Below are 20,153 nucleotides of genomic sequence, written 5' to 3'. Positions count from 1 at the left end.
GGCTGAGGCATTGAGATATGCTTCTTGTTATAGATACTGATTATCACTGAAAATAGTGTAACAGAGACATTAAAAGATTCATGGTGCTTCAAAGAGATGCTTCTCATTTTGACATTCATTAAGGTTTGATTTATGAACTTTCAAAGCAAAACCACAGTAGATGCTTCACAGTGATTTAAAACAATAAAACAACCAAGACTATCTCCATTTTGAATTCAGTGAATTTTATATTGATGGTGTAGAACATGTTATCAAAAATAAAAATACACCAAGTATATTGGGAAATTTAACTTCCTTTATATTTTTTCCATTCATTTTGAACTTTTTTAAAAAAGATTTTATTTATTTAGAGAGAGAGATAGAAAGAGAAAGAGAGAGAGGGGAGAAGAGGTAGAGGGACAAGCAGACTCTGCACTGGGTGCAGAGCCTGATGTGGGGTCTGATCTCAGGATCCTGTGATCATGACCTGAATTGAAGTCAAATGCTGAACCAACTGAGCCTCCCAGGCACCACAAACTTTTGTTGTTGTTGTTGTTTTAAAACTACTTAAAATACATCTGATCAGGCCATAATTTGTTAATGTCTGGGTACTTCTTTCCATTGCCTTTTGTCTTTCCCTGCTCTTATCCTTTCCCCACATTCCTGTCAAATTAGAATTTTATTTACCCACATGGAGACAGGGCATAACAGATAAAGGAGGGGAGAACATATTTAGCTGGAGAAAATAGATTTATTTACGTAGTAAAGAGCTTGGAGTAAAGGAGATGAGAAATCTGAACAGAGGAAGAGATGTTGAAATGTTTCATGAATTAGTTATTGAGAGAATTTAAAACACCTGATAAAGAAAATACCCTGGAACAATTTTATGCCGTGAGAGAATTAAGGAGGAAAGGAAAAGGGATTTGAAGAGTGTTACTATGTATCATTAATTAGAATTATTTAAAATTCTTCAAGCAACATATAGACGTAGGTGTTCTTTTATAAAAGATTTGGTTATAGAACTGCATTTACTTATGAATTCTCGGGCTCTCCTTACACACTATTCCTATTCACACTGGAAGAACATTTTTTTTTATTTTCTTTTTTTTTTATTATGTTATGTTAATCACCATACATTACATCATTAGTTTTTGAGGTAGTGTTCCATGATTCATTGTTTGCGTATAACACCCTGTGCTCCATGCAGAGCGTGCCCTCTTTAATACCCATCACCAGGCTAACCCATCATCCCACCCCCCTCCCCTCTAGAACCCTCAGTTTGTTTTTCAGAGTCCATAGTCTCTCATGGTTTGTCTGGGAGAACATTTTTAAGATTGATCGAATGATTGATTGATTGATTTTTAGTTAAGTATGTGAGTTGGGAAATAGCTAACTGAAAGTGATAGCCTTTATACTGTTTTGGAACCTACCTGAGCAAACCAATACTTCTAATTCTAAGCATAACTTAAAAAGTCTGATAAAACAATTCCAAAGGATTCCATGGAATGAATGTATTTATTAATGTATTAATATAAATACATTCATATAAATAAATGTTGCCTTGGTTATAATACTTTAGGACTTTGGGTAAGATTTTCCTGCTTCCTTGAAGAGTTGTTCAATGCAATATTGTCTCCATAACCCCCAAGATAATGATGAGTTGATGTTGGAGGAGGTCAATGAGAGGACATGACTGCTGGTTGACACTTGAGGTATACCCAGGCAATTGGAGGTTCCTCACCCTCTCACCTGCCCTTAGAAAATACATTCTGTCCACTGTTTCCACAGTCAGAGCCATTTGAAGAATGCAGCTTTGGGGGATCACTGCATTATTGAGACCATCTAGATGGTAATATATGACAACCCCATTAATACCTCCATATAAATATTTAAGATTCTGGCTGGAGAGCGCAGAGATCTACTCATCCTGTAGCCATCCCAGACAAGGCTCATATGCAAGTTCCCTTGCTTATTAAATCTGTCACCTGCCAATCTGTGTAGTCTGCCTCTTTCTTTGGTCTCTCTCTTTGCCCTCTATAGGGCAACTCCGGAGGTTGCAAACCAACACTTAGCTAACTTATGACACTATCATTTTAAGAGACTAAAGGGAAAGCACTCACAATTGAATCTGTCTATTGAACCCAAAAGCTATCATGATGAGAGACCAGAAACATGTGAACAGATAGATGGCCCTTATTTTAACAAACCTTATAAAATGTTCTGCCTTTTCTAGATAATATTTATCAGGATATATGTCTATGCTCTCTTCATTCCAACAATCACCCCCTCCCTGCTCCATGGGGAGAATGGTAACTTTAGAGGAAAAAAAAATCTCATTTCCTGTCCTATATGTATATGGGAAGTAGGATCATTGACACAGAATCTTCAAATAGTCTGTAATTGAGAGAGCTGATTGAAAGCCAGGTCCTCAGATACAAAAATGACTAACCCACCAAAAAAGAATATTCAAATAACAATATATTTGATATATGTCTAGCTTATTACCTGTATTTATCATTATTTATGTAACATACATGTTCATATGCACATATATATCAATTATATCCCTAATTTGAATTAATTTCATTAAATTGCAGTTTATGTACTCCATTGATATTCATATTATTCATATTTATATCATTAGGGTTACTTAATTTCTCAGATATTATTCCATACATACACTAAGTTTATTTGCTTGGCTAAAACTCTCAGCTGATGATCATTCTTAAAGATCTCTGCTGTCTGGCACCAATATGTAAAAATGTTTCATCATTAAATCTAGACCCAACTCCAAGATAGAAAGAATAGAAGCCTGAGTACCAATATCTAAAGGAAAGCAGTACTTTACATATATTATTTTTTTACAATACTTTGATGAAGCAAAAATATTATTTGTTTTACAAATGAAAGCACAAGCTTAGGAGGGCTTAGTAATTGGTATGATGACACATACCTACTGAGAGGGCAAACCAGAATTAAATGGCAAATAAACTTGAGTCAAAGCAATGTAATACAAATGTGTGTAGGCAAAAACTATTAAGCCATATGACTTACAGGTTCCTAGGTCTTATTTTTCCCTTCAGACTCCAAGTAGCTTGAGTGCAGAAAACATTTATTTACATATTTCCTTTCCCATAGAAATGATTTATTTTTAAAAAACACTTTATAGAGCACAATAACTACCTATTGGCTTGCATAATTGTATTTCTGAAAGGCTGGTTGCAAATAACCTGTTAATTAAAATGTGTGTGCATGTGTGTGTGTTTAAGTTTATTTATCCTGTAATCTATTTTGCCCAATATCCACATTGTCTATTCATTTCATATGTCTGTTTATATGATCCTAGGTCTTTTTTCTTTCAAATTGTTTTGTGTTTTGTGATTTGTTTTCTTACTTCAAGTTTAAGCTCCTTGAAAAATATGAGCTTGGTCATAGGAAATGAGCTTATGACACAAACTACTTTAGTAGCTTCTCACTTTATCTACTACATGCAACCTTGCAAAAGAAAAGTGTATGTTTTTAGAGTAAGAAGGAAACTTAACAAGGAAGGAGACAAATCATAGTTTTTTTTTTTTTTAGATTTTTTTTTTTTTTTATTTGACAGAGAGATAGAGAGAGAGCACAAGTAAGCAGAGAGGCAGGCAGACGGAGAGGGAGAAGCAGACTCTCCACTGAGCAGGGAGCCTGATGTGGGACTCGATCCCAGGACCCTGGGATCATGACCTGGGCCGAAGGCAGCCGCTTAACCGACTGAGCCACCCAGGCGCCCCACAAATCATAGTTTTTACATGTGGAAACATGCTAATGTTTAGGACTTTTGGCTGCAAATCACAAAGAAGACCAATTTGAGTGCATTTTTTGACCCATATTACTAGAATGTTTCCACGCAGTACACACTACTAAATGTTTAGTATAAAGAAAAATCTGGCCTGTGTTCCTTTCTATTGCATCTCACTCCCACCCTTAAAACCACATATTACAAAGTGTATCATTCTAGCATCCACTAAAATCAAATATGGATTTGTTGAAGGAAAAAAAAAAATGAACTGCAATTCATTCTCAGACCAAACTGCAAGTGAGCCACTCAAAATCAGGAAACCCTGGTGAAGTCTCAGGAAATATGAAGAGTCTCTTCAAAATTCTGATTAGGAAATGATGCTGAGAAACTTACAAGAGAGAAACTTATCACAACAGAAAAATGCTCATAAGGAAAGCCAAGGTCTCTAACTTTTCTGAAAGGTCATTTTCCCCATTTCCCTTCTTCTCTATTGAGCAAAGATTTTATATTCAAATGATGTGAACATTTTAATGAACTTTACTTAAGTCACCTGAAACAGTGCTTCCATAACAGATTCATTTTGTTTTTAAGATTTATTTATTTAAGAGAGAGAGACATAGGGAGAGAGAAGCAGAGGGAGAGAATCTCAAGCAGACTCCCGACTGAGCATAGAGCCTGATGCAGGGCTCGATTTCACGACCCTGAGATCATGACCTGAGCTGAAATTAAGAGTAGGACGCTTAACCAACTGAGCCACCCAGGCACCCCGTTGCTGCTATTTTAATAATTACAATCAAGAACAGTATAAAATAAAATATTAAAAATATGTTTCTTATCAATTACACATTCATTCAGTTTTTCTAAACTGAACCAGAGCCCAATATATGCATCATATCTCAGTGGTATTTTGTAGTCAAATACAAATGTTATATTTTTTTACAGAAAACATAGATTATTCTGGTCTTCAATAACTTGAAGAAAATCACCTTTATAAAATAGCCATTTTTTAAAAGCAGAGCTAGAAAATTCAACCCTGAATTCCCAAATTTTATACTTTACACAGGAGTCATTGTAAAATGTAAACTATGACAAAGAGTGAGTTCAAATTTCTTTCCTCTAAACCTTTCTTAGTTACAAACCAAGTAATGGATTTTTAATAGACTAAAATCAAAAGGTCTTGGTAGTATATTTCTAAAATATTTATTAAATGTAATTTCAAACGAAGCATGAAGATTAATATTTACTGAGCAGCCTCCTATATCTTATATCATTTACACACTTGACCTACTTAATCCTCACAACAAATTCAGGTAGAAAAAAATTATTTTCCTATTTACTGAGAATCCAAGAGAATAAGTAGCTCATAGTGCAATGGGTTCCTTGTGTAGAAATTGGCAAAAATGCTCCCCTGCAGAGCCCGGACTGTGGGACAGGAAGCACAAAGACCACCAACATGCCATTGGAGTAATTCTAAGGGGAGCTACTCCTGGATCCAGCCCTTGGTTTTGGGAACTATGTGTTCTGCTTGGGAACACAAATGATCTAGAGGTCTCGATTCATTGTGCATACTGCATCCTGGAGGATGACACTTCCTATTCATAGAATACTGCCTCTGATCTGGTGCTTCAGTGGCTTTAGCAGGTCATCCTGCTAAAGATATCAGACTGGCACTGCCGAGATGGTGCGTTGTGCAATACAACCTGTGGATCCTAATAGACCCGTTTGCATACCTCCTTCACACATGGCAAGCTATCCCATCAATACCAGTGACCTGCAACATACATTTTCTCCAGTCATCCAAGAGAAAAATCATATAGTGTTGGGATGGCTAAGCCTCTGAAGATCAGTCAGAGGACCTCTCCAAACCAGATATACTATAGCTAGTGGATTCCTGGGAGAATGGGCAGGGAGGCTTTCTGTAGAGGTGAAAAGGTATTAGGTACCAGTTTGCTGTGATGATGCCATTTGACAAAAGATGCACAATAGTGTGGGTTCACAATGTACTCATACTAAATATCAGTTGCTGACATCTTAAAAAGGGCTGGGCGCTTTAAAATGATAATGGAGTTCCCAGTTTTTAAAGGAAGACCTATCTGAACTCATGAACGAGTTGTCCCGAGTTTCTTTCCAGCTCTTCTCATGGAGCGGCTTCATTTTTGCCTGGAAGAGAGGGATTTTTTTGTTCCTCTTAGTACAGCACACTCTCACATTGCTCACACTGCAAAACAGCAAAACTACTCTACTGTACTACAAATAATTTTTAAATTGCAAACAATTTTGCTATTTTGGGCATTAAAACATTTGGTCAGTTTGTTTTAAAGCCCAGTTGATGGCTTCAGTATTATAAGGGAAAAAAAAAAAAAAAAACAGAGTGTGATTTTTTTTTAACCTAATGGTATTTGCAGACCAAAAAAAAATTACACAAAGCATAAAAATTACAAAATACATCCCACTCAGAATTCTGCAGTCAAATTTGAATTCTCAGTAAATGATTTTCCTATGTATATCACAGTATTTTTAATATTATCTGTTATTTCCTATTCTGATGTGGATATTCAAAGGACCGAATTTCTTCCTTTAGATATTATATCAGTAGTTTTATTAGAGAAACTAGGGATGACTTTGGAATAGATTTTTTTTTTATTCCCTCACTGAGCTGTGAACTGTCAAGTCATATGAAGAACAGAGAGATGTTAACTAAACTTGAGATGAGTGGTAGTGTAAAATCCTCTTAATGGTGCTTATGCACAGAACATAGCCTATATTCCAGACATTCCGCAATTCACACACATAAGATTTATTAATTTTTTTCCTTCAGTGTATTTAAAATGCTACCTGCATAGCTTTCTGAATTTCTAAATTTGCGACAACAAAAAAATCACTTATTGTATATTCCAGTTTATTTTAATGGCTTCAAGGTAGTCATCATTACAATTTTCAAAAGTAAATATAACATTGTCATTTTTATGACCATTGGTAGTTTCAGTGTTTGTAGTTTTAAATGATTCTCAGTTATATCTAACCAAAATAATTACAAATATATTTATTAAAACTTTAAAGTACATGTGTGTCACTGTGCATATACATACAGTTTAAATATTCTCTCTCCCTTCTTAGGAATTATCAGGTCAAGGAAAATTACTATCTCTGTTATTTTTACATATGTTTTTAAAAGAAAATTATGTGGCACAAATACAGAAATTATCATTAAAGCTATATAGTTACAGATGTATAAAACTTTAAAATTTCAAAGCATTTTATATTATATGAGAAAAACGTATCATCCACATCATGATGATGATGATGACAATGATTTTACAATTGGCAAAGTATCCTGAGGGTAAATGACTTAGAAAAGTTCACAATTAATGTTTTATAAAGTGAAATCTAGAGCTCATTTTCTAATTTCAAAGTCATAACATATTCTTTGGCAAAATAAAAAGACTGAATATATGAATAATCCATCTTTACTGTCCATGCCAGTGAGCCATGTTTTTAGTGTTTTCTTGTTTTTTTGTTTTTTGGGGTTTTTTGCACCAGATTTATGGAAAAATTATTGAAGCTCATTAATTTTGGATTTAGAAGAGACTTAAATCTTAGAGGAGTGGGAATCTTGTCATATAAGTTTATGACTAAAGGAATTGAATGAGCTTGACTAAGAGAAGCTTAGGGTAGACATGACAGCTGTGGATATTTGATAGACTGTATAAGAGGTATTTAGGCTTTCCCTCAAGGAAGCAAACTTAACAAATGGCTAGAAATTACCCAGAAGGAGGCTGTGTCTCAAAATGAGGGGCTGTCTCATAATTAGAAAAATCTGACAGTAGCATTGTCTTACCCAAATGGTATTCTATAATAAGAGATTTTCCAAGCTAAAACTACATGAACCTCCAGCAAAGACTTTTTAAAAAGGGGGTGAGGGGGTTTCAGTAAGTAGAAAATTGGATTTGGGGGCTACTATTGGGGTTCCCCAAGCAAACTGTTAGAATCACAGAATGTTAGTGATGGAAGAAACTTTGGATAATACATTTGTGTTCTTCTCATTTAAAGATGAAAAACTAGAAACTAGAACCAGAAACTAGAAGTTAATGTATCTTATTATGAAGCAGAATTAATTAGAAAAATAATTAGTAAATCATTGAACTGAAAGAAAGAAGCAGATTTCTCAAGTGGATTAAACCAATAATTCACAACGTTTATCAAGTTACTTTGATAGTCTTCAGGAAAACAAGCCTTTTTTACCACAGTGCTGTTCACCAGTGCTATGTGGTTTTTACTGAGAAACTGATGTGACTATGAAGTAATTGTCTTAATTTATATCATCCCCTTGGCAAAGATTTATTTTATATTTGCTATGGTTCATTTAGTCGAATCTGTAACATTCACCAAACCTAACGGTAAAGAGGAGAACTGCCAGTATGACTTAGAATCTACTAAACAGAAGAAACATAACTGCAACCATGCAGAGGCCAACTCATCAGTTCTTGAAGATTCCTTGGTAGAAAAGACCCATGGGATGAAGCTATGAAGAGGGCATAAATATATGAATTCATCCATCCTATCTTTAATTAATTAACTTATCAAATATTTATTGAACTCCTACTATGTGCCACAGCAGGCATTTTTCTCTTCATATTTTTTCACATTTATATTAATTTAGTGCAGTAAAGTTCATTTCTTCATTTCTAATCAGCATTTGTTTTAAAGGCAAGATAAGAAACTCAAATACTACATTCTAAAACTCATTCTAAAAGCTACTGAATTTCAGAGGAAAACCTCAATAGAACAGTAAATTTTTGATAGACCTAATCCACGCTCTAAATATTTGCACACCAGTCAGGTCAGCAGTCACCACCCATATCTCAACATATTCTGGGCTTGGGGGATTTAATAGAACTATTTCTGAGTGTTGAGGATTCAATAAATCTATTTAAATCTATTTACATAAATGAGTAAAATGCATATGATTTCAAATGAGGGCAAAATAATAAATCAACATTCATTAAGTCTGTGTTCTGATCATAGGAAAACATCAAATACAATATTCTATTTAATTTTAACACAATAATAAGAAAGAGTATTGGTAGTATTGGTAGACCTATTTTATCAGAAACACTGATCCTCAGGAAGATGACATAATTAGTGTATGATGGAATCTCACCATATCTTCTAACTACCAGTCTATTTTTTTTTCCTATTCAATAAGGCAATTACTGGAAAAAATAACTAAACTATAATGCTACTGAGAAGGAAATTTATCTGAGTGACTAAAACTTGTTATCTTGCATAATCTCATTAAGAAAAGAGAGTTTTATGCTTATTATACATATATGAAAACTGAAGCTTAAAGAGGAGTTAATCATTCAAATCCACATAGCTAAAAAACAGACAATCCTGACTTCAAACCTAGGTCATCCTGACTTCTAACCAATGATCATAACTGTTATTGTGAACATCATGCTTTTCTGCTTTTGGTTTTGGCAAGTATTGAAGGTTCCCTTGACCTGCGTCTGTTCAAAACCTTCTACAGCTACCAAACTCCATATTTTTACCCAGCATTGACCTTCTGGAATAATATTATATATTCCAAACTCCCTTGGAACTAGGTGTTATCTTGTAAATATGTTCTAAGATTTATTTTATTTATTTATTTTTTTTTGAGAGAGAGAGTGAGCACAAGGGGGTGGGGCAGAGGGAGAGGGAGAGAATCCCAACCAGACAACGTGCTGAGCATGGAGCCTGACATGGGGCTTGATCTCACAATCCTGAAAACATGACCTGAGCTGAAACCAAGAGTCAGTTGCTTAACTCACTCTGCCACCGAGGAGCCCCTGTAAATATGCTTTTTATAGATAGATGTAAGTTGAATGTATGTGACCTTTTCTGGACAACCTTGAAAGAGAGTTTGTTTTAATCCTTTGTCTATTTCTCCTTTGTATCTGCCTCCATGTTAGTACCTAGAATACAGACATGATGGATAATATTCTACCAACCATCTTAAACCACACCAGTGTGAGCCACACTTTAGGGACAGTGAAGCAGACAGAAGAAAATGACCTGAGACCTGGAAAAGTATGTAGTACTGCCAAAGAAATGCTGGACTGCATACCCCTGGCATCTTTTAGACAAGAGAACAAAAATGTGTTCACTATTAATTTCTTTTTTCTTTTGGCCATGTGCAACTGAACTTAATTTAAATCATGCAATACTGTTAGAAACTGGTAAATACATAACCAACCCTGAGTTTGCATTCATTTCAATTCAACACTTATAGGAGAACCATTGGATAGGCAGTACTATAGTTAATACTATAGGAAATAAAAGAAAGCATTAGCTCATAGAAAGGAATAATTCTTAGAAGATGAAACTAAGTTAATTAAAAACTAATTAAAATATAGCAGTACTAAAGAAATGGCAATGATAATGAAGACCTCACCAGTGAAATGAGTGGAAATCATACAGAGCAGTTATTTTAAATGTCTTAATTTAAATAAAGTGTGTAAGCATTGACAAATAGTACTTAAAATATGGTTAATAACTTATAAAATTGCTCTCAGGAGGGCCATCAACTTTGGCTAGCTCTGATGATTAGGTCAAGAGATGGAGAATAGGAATTAACTCCTATATGTAGCACATGAAACAAAATATCAGAAGAATCTATTTTATTCATTTAGAATCAGTTCACATTGGCCCCCTCTTAGTGGGATTTAGGAGGAATAAATGGCCAGAACATTTCTTAATTTCATTTATTTACCTTCAGGAACTGTGGACATTAATGGGTGCTTCTATGGAAAAACAATAAAGTCAAAATGATGTTATCATTTAAAGTTTACATACTTCCGCTGTGTTGTTGACTACTTGATATTGAGATATATATGCTCTATTAGTTATACTTAAATAATTTATATAATACAGATATATATACATATATGCAGCAAATAATATAGATAGAGATAGATATTTCTGTCAAATATATATAAATATGTATAAATAAAATATATATGTAAATATATATATATAATGTGTACTAGAAGTAGAAAATAATGAGTGAGAAGTTTGGGAAATTTTTCTTGTTCATATCTCACAACTGTGTTGAGATAGAGCATTGAGGATATATTTATGCTTTCATGCCCATTCATTCAACTTATGCTTATGAAATTTTGACAAGCTGCCTTGCACAGAAATTGTTATATTCATGTGTTCCTTAACTTTTCAGCATGCACCTAGGTTAAAATTGGTGGGACTGGGTACTCAAAAATACCATTTAGATGAAAGTGATGAAAGCCAGTTCTATAAAGAATCCAAAAATATTTCACAAGACCCTTGAGTTCACTCTTCCGTTGATGTGGTGACCATTGACCGCTGCATGGTCCCGAGATAAAGAGCCAAATGTTTTGCAACAGACTATGATGTGAACAGGAAGTAAATCTTTGATATGTTCATCTATGAAGATTTTGGGTTTCCTTTTTTTTTTTTTTAAGACTTTATTTATTTAGAAAGCATATGCAAGCAGGGGGAGGGGCAGAGAGAGAGGAAGAGAGAGTATATCAAGCAGACTTCATACTGAGCACAGAGCTCGACTAGGGACTTGATCTCATGACCCTGAGGTCATCACCTGAGCTGAAATCAAGAGCTGGGTTGCTTAAACAACTGAACCACCCAGGCATCCCAAGGTTTCCTTTACTATAGTCTCAAATGATAGTTTGCTGTTGAGTACTGGAATCAATCCTTGAAGTTGGGTGCTGCTTTAAAAACTAAAACATGTGTGGTACCTGGCTGGCTCAGTGGGTGGAGCATATGACTCGAACTAGGGATTTTGAGTTCAAGCTCTGCATGGGATACAGAGTCTACTTAAAAAAAAAAAAAAGAAAGAAAGAAAAGAAGAGAAAGAAGAGAAGAGGAGAAGAGAAGAGAAGAGAAGAGAAAGAAGAAAAGAGAAGAGAAGAGAAAAGAAAAGTAAAAGAAAAATTAAAACAGGTAGCGTTGACTTAGTGGTCAGGCACTGTAGTAAGGTAACTGATATGGGCAGCTAGAAAATGGTTGTCTATGATAAGCTGTGAACAAATACTTGGAAAACCCATTGCCTATTCTAAATGAAGAGAGAGGCCATGCACTTTCTAAGATAGTAGATCTAGGGGAAGGGTGCCAAGTAACAGAATCTTGTAATGTTTTTTCTGCATATGACAAGGTATTGAAGAAAACACATAAAATCAGGAAATATGTCTTGAGTGCAAGCAGAAATAGAAGAAAATAAAGAAATTATTATTGAAAATAAGGATTCAGGGCCTCCAAGGAAAAAGAACTCCCACACATCATTAGAAGGAGTATAATTTAGGACAACCACCTTGAGAAGTTGGCAATATTTTATAAAAATGAATATATGCATATTTATGACTCAGCATTTGTACTCCTAAGTATATAAAAATAGAAATATGTATATATATTAACCAAAATACATGTACATAAATGTTCATAATAGCCCTCCTCATAATAGACAAAAGCTAGAAACTAACCAAATGCCCATCAACATTAGAATGGATAAATACATTGTACAATATTCACAGAATGGAATATTATACAGGATAATACCTAATACATGACTACCATTTGGAAATAATATATATATAGCTGAATTTCACAAATATAATGTTGAACCAAAGAAGCCAGACACAAAAGTATATATACAGTGGGGTTCCATTTGAATACAGTTCAAAATTCAAAAATACTAATCCATAGTATTATACATTAGTAAAATTATTGCCCTTGAGGTGAGAGTGGGATAATGCCAAGAAGAGGGCATGAGGAGGGCAAGAGGAGGGCTTTTGGGGGAACTGATAATATGCTATTTTTTAACATGAGTACCAGTTACACAGACATGGTCAATTTGTGAAAATATATTATTTTTTTCCTCTATCAATAAGGATAGAGGAAAAAGCCCTGTTGGCTTCTTTTAGGACTTTTATCTTTGATTTTTGTTTTTTTGTAGCTTGAAAATGTGCCCTCTGTTCAGCTTTTTACATGTTGGGACAGAGTGGTAACTTCCAAACTTCCATGGGCAACCAGTATCCTTGATTACTATTTTAAAACATTAAACTCAGCCTAAATCTGGCCTGGCCTTTTTGACTTGCCTCAATATTAGAATGTGGAATGAGTGACTTTTGATGTCAGGTTTTTAGAAAGCTTCTATTTCTGCTTGGGTCCTTTGGAAGCTTCATCTTTGGAGTCCTGATCAGTTGTGGAAGAACTCCAACTCTCCTGAGACCATCATGCTCTGAGGGATCTCAAGCAAGTTTCCTCATGGAAACACTATGTGGAAAGAGACATTTGTCTAGTCCCTGGATTTTCCAGCCACTTCAGCTGAATAATCAGACATCATATCCTATGTCCTGACCAAATTCCTGTTTCATGAAATCATAAGACAGAAAATGGTTGAAGTTTTAAGATACTTAGCTTTGGGGTAGTCTTTTAGATAACAACATATAAGTGAAAAAGGTGCATTAAGATATAAATACAAATTTAGTTTAAATATGTTCATGTGTGTGTTACATATTTTCAAATGAGGTGGAAAGCAAAATAGACTATAGACAGAAAGTAAGAAAGGGTCACAGAGGTATAAATGCAGTGCTAGAAGTATGCAAATAAAGAATAAATTGCTGTTAGGTGAGAAAATATTCCCAGACTGTAAGTACCATGGGAATAGGGGCTGAGTCCATCTAATTCATTACTGGACCTATTGTGTCTGCCACATGATAGATGCCTATGAATGTAGCTTAAATGAATAGGTAGAATAAATAAACTAATACTGTTGCATTTTGGAGGACTCTTGAAGGAAAGGGTGGATTTATTCACATGCAAGACAATGGAAGCAGAAAACAGTTGAAAATTCTAGGCTGATGAAATAGCATGATAATCATAAAACAGAGGGAAGAATATATGGAGCCCACAAAGGAGAATAAAAAGCAATTTAATACATGTCAGGGCACAAGAATAGGAAGAGAGAAGACAGAGTCAGCTGTTATTTGAAAGCAGACCCCAAAGAGTTTATATTCCATTTGGTAGGCATTGAAAAAGCATACAGTTTCTTTCTTTCTTTTTCTAAAATACAGTATTATAAGAACTTCTTGTTAGGAAGATGAATATAGCAGAGGAATCTGGGACAGACCAGCAAGTCATTTGCAAATATCAGAAGTCAAGAACTAAGGTTTTAAGCAGCACCATGAGAAAGTTCACTTATAAACAAGAATACTTAGCAACTGGTACCAATTACTGAGGGTATACTCACAATCCTCTTCCTTCCATTAATGCAAAAAGAGAAGAGATTTGATAACATCCTCATGTCCTTTGCAAATATGTAACTCTAGAGTGCTTTGATATCCTAAGAACATACTTAACATGGCTATATTTTGACTAATGCAAATACTTAAAATGTAACTGAAGTGTGTGGGCATTCCCTCAGTATACCACATGTTAGTAAAACTGGCAAGATATACTAAGTATCACTTTCTCCTTCCAGGGAAATGTGGGCATTTCTGTAGCAGCAACAATAACTTGAGAGCTTTATTTATGAGTGTGAGTATGCTGTAGATTTCAACAGGAGGAAGATGACTATCTCTACCGTCATTTCTGCTGTTCCTTATGCTATATTAAGCCACATGTGTAATGAGGAGTATAACAATACTTATATCACTGGAGTGTCACTTTTCTCTCTCTGCAGCACCGTTTCTGTGGGCAGACTAGCAAGAAAAGTCTGTTCTGAGGCTTCAGGCAGCTTAATTTTTTTTCCCCTTCCAAGATCATTATTTACAACATCTACGACTAGCATTTAAGCCACTTCCTATTTTCCTATTTTTCTTAATAAATGAGATGTATTATCAAGTATTCGTGTGTAAAATTAGGGGGTATACAACCTAAACCAGAATAACTCTCTAAGTTTTAGAGTGGCATAAGAGACAGGTAGCCTAGTTTTCATTAACAAAAATACTGTCACTGCTGGCTGATGACAGAAAAAGAGGTTGGCAATATTAAATTAAATATGGAAATTTGATTTCATTTTAAGTATATCCATAGGAGTGTGTATTTCTAAAAAGCTAGATTCTGAGAGGTATACACAAAATCTCTAATGACAGTTTCAGGATATCCTTTTAAAATGAAAAATATATATATATGTAGGTGGGAAACCCATCCCAGTAATTGTTTATATTGAAATGAATACAGCAAATATTGGACTAAGTCATTTCCACATAGTAGAATCCTTCAGAAAAATATGTAGAATTAGTCACCCTCAATTTTAAAACTCTCTCTCTCTCTCTCTCGCTCTCTCTCTCACACACACACACACATAGAGAGACAGGGAGAAAGGGAACCATATTTCCATATTTTGAGGGAAAAAGCAAAACCTGCTAGGGAAGAACATATAAATGATAGATTATTAGTAGAAAGTAGTTAGAAAGGACCACAGTTTTCTAAATCAATTACTTGGCTACTGTTTTCTTTGTAGTCCTGCTTTGGAAGCTCTGAAGAGCCGGCACTTGATGGTCTATAGCATGCAAATGACTTGGAGTGCATAAACGCCTATGTGCATAGTCTATTTTTATAACCAGAGCTGTTTTCTGCACAGATACATGACATCCATACGACCACAATCACAAAAACCTGCAGATATCTAATAGATGAAAAAATAATAATCATAAACTAAATTTGTCTCCTTTTTTTTTTTTTAAATACAACTCCAGGAGCTTGACCTCTTATTTTACTTATCTCCTTTTCCAGTCCTATTCTGTCTTCTGTTTTGTCATGTTTGTCCATTTTAGTAGAAGAAAAGAATATTGCAGAGCTGTCCTAGAGGCACTTTTTATTGTTGTTGTTTTGAAAAATCTTTTTTTCCTGCAATAACGGCAGCACTTATTAATCTTTTCCTCCTCTTGGTCTCAATGGTTCTCTTTCTTTTCCCCCTGCTTCCCAAAGGAAAGCTGTAGGTGGTAAAAAATTATTTCTTTCTTCCAGGTGTCTGTGCTCCATTGGGAATTAGCAAAAGTGCTGGGTTTTATGCTGATCTCCCCTGTGCAAAGGGGGAAAATACATCAGTAGAACTGAGTTTGTTCTGAAGAGCCAATATATGTTGAAGCATCTTTCAAATTCTAGGTCAGCAGTGAACAGCAGAGAAAGTCTTCTTTATAAAGAAGTCTCATGTTCTGCCTAATTATTCTGAGTTTCAAGAAGGAGCTGCTGTCAAACCACTTGGTTGAAGTAGTTAAGTTTAATGAGTTTTATTCCTGCAGTTGTGTCTGGGTTTCTAAATTTTTCTGAGCCTGTATCAGTTGTCTAGGAAGTTGTCTTGAATAATGCCTGGTTAGTAGAAACTGGGCACAGAGGCACTTGTGAGTTTTCGTACTCTAATTCCGAAGTTGCCATTCCCATGGTCAGGTAAAGGGAGCCATGGTGGACTTATTTTTCCTTGCCAAGTTTTGAGACAGTGACCTCTGTTTTACTGATCTGATGCCTTGTAACAAGAGAAAATGTAGTGGGTGGTATTTGTGAGGAGTGACTGTAGAATAGAGGGAAACGAACACAGAACACATGTGAGCAGAAATTGATTTGAGCCCTTTTTTTTGGCACTTATTACCCGTGAATATCTGTTAAAATGTTAATGGTTTTTCAAATTTAGTTTCCTATACTATGAGAAAACTAACAATTCGTACATCCTGAGATTTTTGTGCAGATAGATATAACATGGTACAAGACATTATAATACTGGCACATAGTAAACTCTTCATATGCATTAGTTGCTATTATTATCATTCTCATAAGCATAACTATATGGATAGGATTCCTTAGGATATTAGAACATTTAAAACAACTATGACTGTCTTCTCACAGGTTGATATTTATTGATACAACTGAGACCATGCAAAGATAAATGACTAGGACAAGATCACAGTTAGTTGTTGAAAAAATTAGACCAAAATCAGGCTCCTGTTTTCTTCTCTGGTGATCTGTGTGAAGAATTTAAATAAAATAGTGATCCTCCTTGTTGTGCAGGAGTGCTAACCGCTTCCCTCTTCCGTTCTCTGAACCGGCGGCACTCCCTCGTGCTGAGCTGCTACGAAGCCCCTGCCGGCGAGCTCGTAGGAGCTTGGAACCGTCGTCACCCCTCCGTCTCTCACCGCGGGGGAAAAAGGGTTGAAGCAGATCGCCCAGGAAAGCTTTTCATTGGTGGCCTCAATACACAAACAAATGAAAAAACCCTTGAAGCAGTATTTGGCAAATATGCACGAATAGTGGAAGTTCTATTGATGAAAGATCGTGAAACCAACAAATCGAAGAGGATTTGCTTTTGTCACCTTTGAGAGCCCAGCAGATGCTAAGGATGCAGCCAGAGACATGAATGGAAAGTCCTGAGATGGGAAAGCCATCAAAGTAGAACAAGCCACTAAACAAACCATCATTTGAAAGTGGTAGACGTGGACCATCTCCACCTCCAAGAAGCAGAGGCCCTCCAAGAGGTCTTAGAGGCAGAAAAGGAGGAAGTGGAGGGACCAGGCGACCTCCCTCAGATGGAGGGCACATGGATGATGGTGGCTATTCCATGAATTTTAACATGAGTTCTCCCAGGGGACCACTTCCAGTAAAAAGAGGACCACCACCACGAAGTGGTGGTCCTCCACCTAAAAGATCTGACCCTTCAGGACCAGTTCACAGCAGCAGTGGAATGGGAGGAAGAGCTCCTGTGTCACATGAAGAGATAGTTAGGGACGCGCACCTCGAAGGGAACCCCTGCCCTCTGTAGAGATGTTTATTTGTCCCCAAGAGATGATGGATACTCTACTAAAGACAGCTATTCAAGCAGAGATTACCCAAGTTCTCATGATACAAGAGATTATGCACCACCACCAAGAGATTATATTTACCATGATTATGGTCATTCCAGTTCACGTGATGACTACCCATCGAGAGGCTAATAGTGATAGAGATGGCTATGGTCGTGATCATGACTATTCAGATCATCCAAGTGAAGGTTCCTACAGGGATTCATATGAGAGTTATGGTAACTCATGTAGTGCTCCACCTACACGAGGGCCCCCACCATCTTATGGTGGAAGCAGTTGCTATGATGATTACAGCAGCTCACATGATGGATATGGTGGAAGTCGAGACAGTTACTCAAGCAGCCGAAGTGATCTTTACTCAAGGGGTTGTGATCGGGTTGGCAGACAAGAAAGAGGGCTTCCCCATTCTGTGGAAAGGGGATACCCTCCTCCACGTGATTCCTACAGCAGTTCAAGCCGAGGAGCACCAAGAGGTAGTGGCCATGGAGGAAGCCAATCTGATAGAGGGGGAGGCAGAAGCAGATATTAAAAAAAAACAAAACTTTGGACCAAAATCCCTGCTAAAAGAAACAAACAAAAAAGTGGAACCTTTTCTGTCATAACTACCCAAGGAGTCCTAAAAGGAAAAATTGTATTACCTTTTTTTAAATTTCCTGTTAAGTTCCCCTTCCATAATTTTTATGTTCTTGTGAGGGGAAAAAAAGTAAAACCCATTTAATCTTATTTGACTTTATGACATTGCTTTCAATAAGCAAATGTTAAATGTGTTAAGACTTGACTTGTGTACTAGTGTTGTAATTTTTCAAGTTAAAAGTGTCCCTAAAGGCCACTTCCTATATCTGATTTTTCCCAGTAAATGAGGCAAAGCAATTCTAAGACCTTCCACAAACATCTAGCCATCTAAAATGGAGAGGTGAATCTTTCTGTCTATACAAACAAGCTAGCTATTAGAGGGTGGTCGGGGTATGCTACTCTAGGATTTCAGAGTGTTTTCAAACTGAAATCTCAATGTTCCCAGTATGAAAAACCTGAGATCAGATGTTTATGTAAGGAAAGTGCTATTCACCCAGTAAACCCAAAAAAACAAATGGATAATGCTGGCCATATTTTGCCTTTCTGACATTTCCTTGGGAATCTACAAGAACCTCCCCATTCCCCTCCCCCAAAAAGACCATTTAAGTGTGTGTTAAGCAACTACAGAATACTAAATAAAAAGTTTGGCCAAAACCAACCATGAAAAAAAAAAAGTGATATCTCCTGCAGTGTAAATTTTAAGCCAATCAATCAATAAGTATTCATTATTAGATCAATTTATTGACCATTCATCCTGACAAAATGTTACTAATCACCTTGTTATGGTTATCAAATATATTAATTATTAGAAATGTGAAAAATGGCCCGAAGTCACAGAGTAAAGTAATCAAGTGACCAATTTGGTCAAGTTTGATTATGAATTTTGCATTCTAATTTTGCCTTGACATACACAAGTCAGCATAAAAAAAAAAATGGGAACTGACTTGTTAGTGTATACTTTGAAGACAACTAAATTCAATGACTCATTGATTTTTAAATCCATTGGTTAAGCAACCTCAATAATGGTCTTCTCTTAATTTGTTGTGTGTGTATGCACATGGTTGCATGGAAGTAATCACGCCTATCTGCTTGACAGAGTTGCATCTAAATGAAATATTTATAATGTCTTCTAAGAATAACAGAAATAACTTTACCTGACATATCCAGGGAATAGCATTGCTGGTAGATGACCAATTATATGTAAACATGGTGTATTTTTTCTATGACTTTGACCTTGCAATTTCTCTTAAGAGCATATAAAACAAATATTTAGGAATGCCTAATTCTAGTATACTCTAAATTTTTCTTTTCTAACAGCCAAATAGATAGCTCAATAGATAGTCAAGAGATGATTTCAGGTTTTCTATTTTGTGATTGGATGTATATTGGAAATAAGAAAATCTCTCATGTACTTTAAAATTTGCTTCACGGGGCGCCTGGGTGGCTCAGTCATTAAGCATCTGCCTTCGGCTCAGGTCATGATCCCAGGGTCCTGGGATCGAGCCCCGCATCGGGCTCCCTGCTCCGTGGGAAGCCTGCTTCTCCCTCTCCCACTCCCCCTGCTTGTGTTCCCTCTCTCGTTGTCTCTGTCAAATAAATAAATAAAATCTTAAAAAAAAAAAAAACTTGCTTCCCATTGTCAATGTAAAAATAATAAATGTGGCATCTCCATCTGTTAACTCCACAGCTTATATGCTTTTTTGCTAGACCACACTGCCTCTCATCTTCTTGCAGAGATTTGAGACAAAAATTAGACTGTGGGGTTTCTGGGCAAGTGGAAATATGGTCCTGAAACCTCAAGTTCCTACCTGCATATAATTTACAAACAGTATGGTAATCAGGTAACGGAAATAAAGGCGAAGTTCCCAGAGTAAGCCACTTTCATTCCCATTACTCAAAACTAAACTAACTGAACATCCCTTTCTGTACCTCTAAACATATTTTTTGACTGTCCCCAGACAGCATACAATTTGTAGTATAATTCAAAAATGTCACAG

At 35.9% G+C, this 20,153-nt stretch overlaps 1 pseudogene; it reads left to right on the top strand.

Moving 5' to 3' along the window:
• Positions 1 to 8,111: 8,111 nt before the first annotated feature.
• LOC123848982 (RNA-binding motif protein, X chromosome-like) lies at positions 8,112 to 18,815 on the top strand (annotated as a pseudogene).
• Positions 18,816 to 20,153: the final 1,338 nt, after the last annotated feature.

This window comes from Mirounga angustirostris, unplaced genomic scaffold (assembly GCF_029215605.1).
Source record: "Mirounga angustirostris isolate CCGP_5_RB_7025 unplaced genomic scaffold, mMirAng1.0.hap1 SCAF_2, whole genome shotgun sequence".
NCBI classification, from domain to species: Eukaryota; Metazoa; Chordata; class Mammalia; order Carnivora; family Phocidae; genus Mirounga; species Mirounga angustirostris.
The sequence above is the reverse complement of the archived record's forward strand: the minus strand, read 5'-3'. Positions and strand labels throughout refer to the sequence as shown.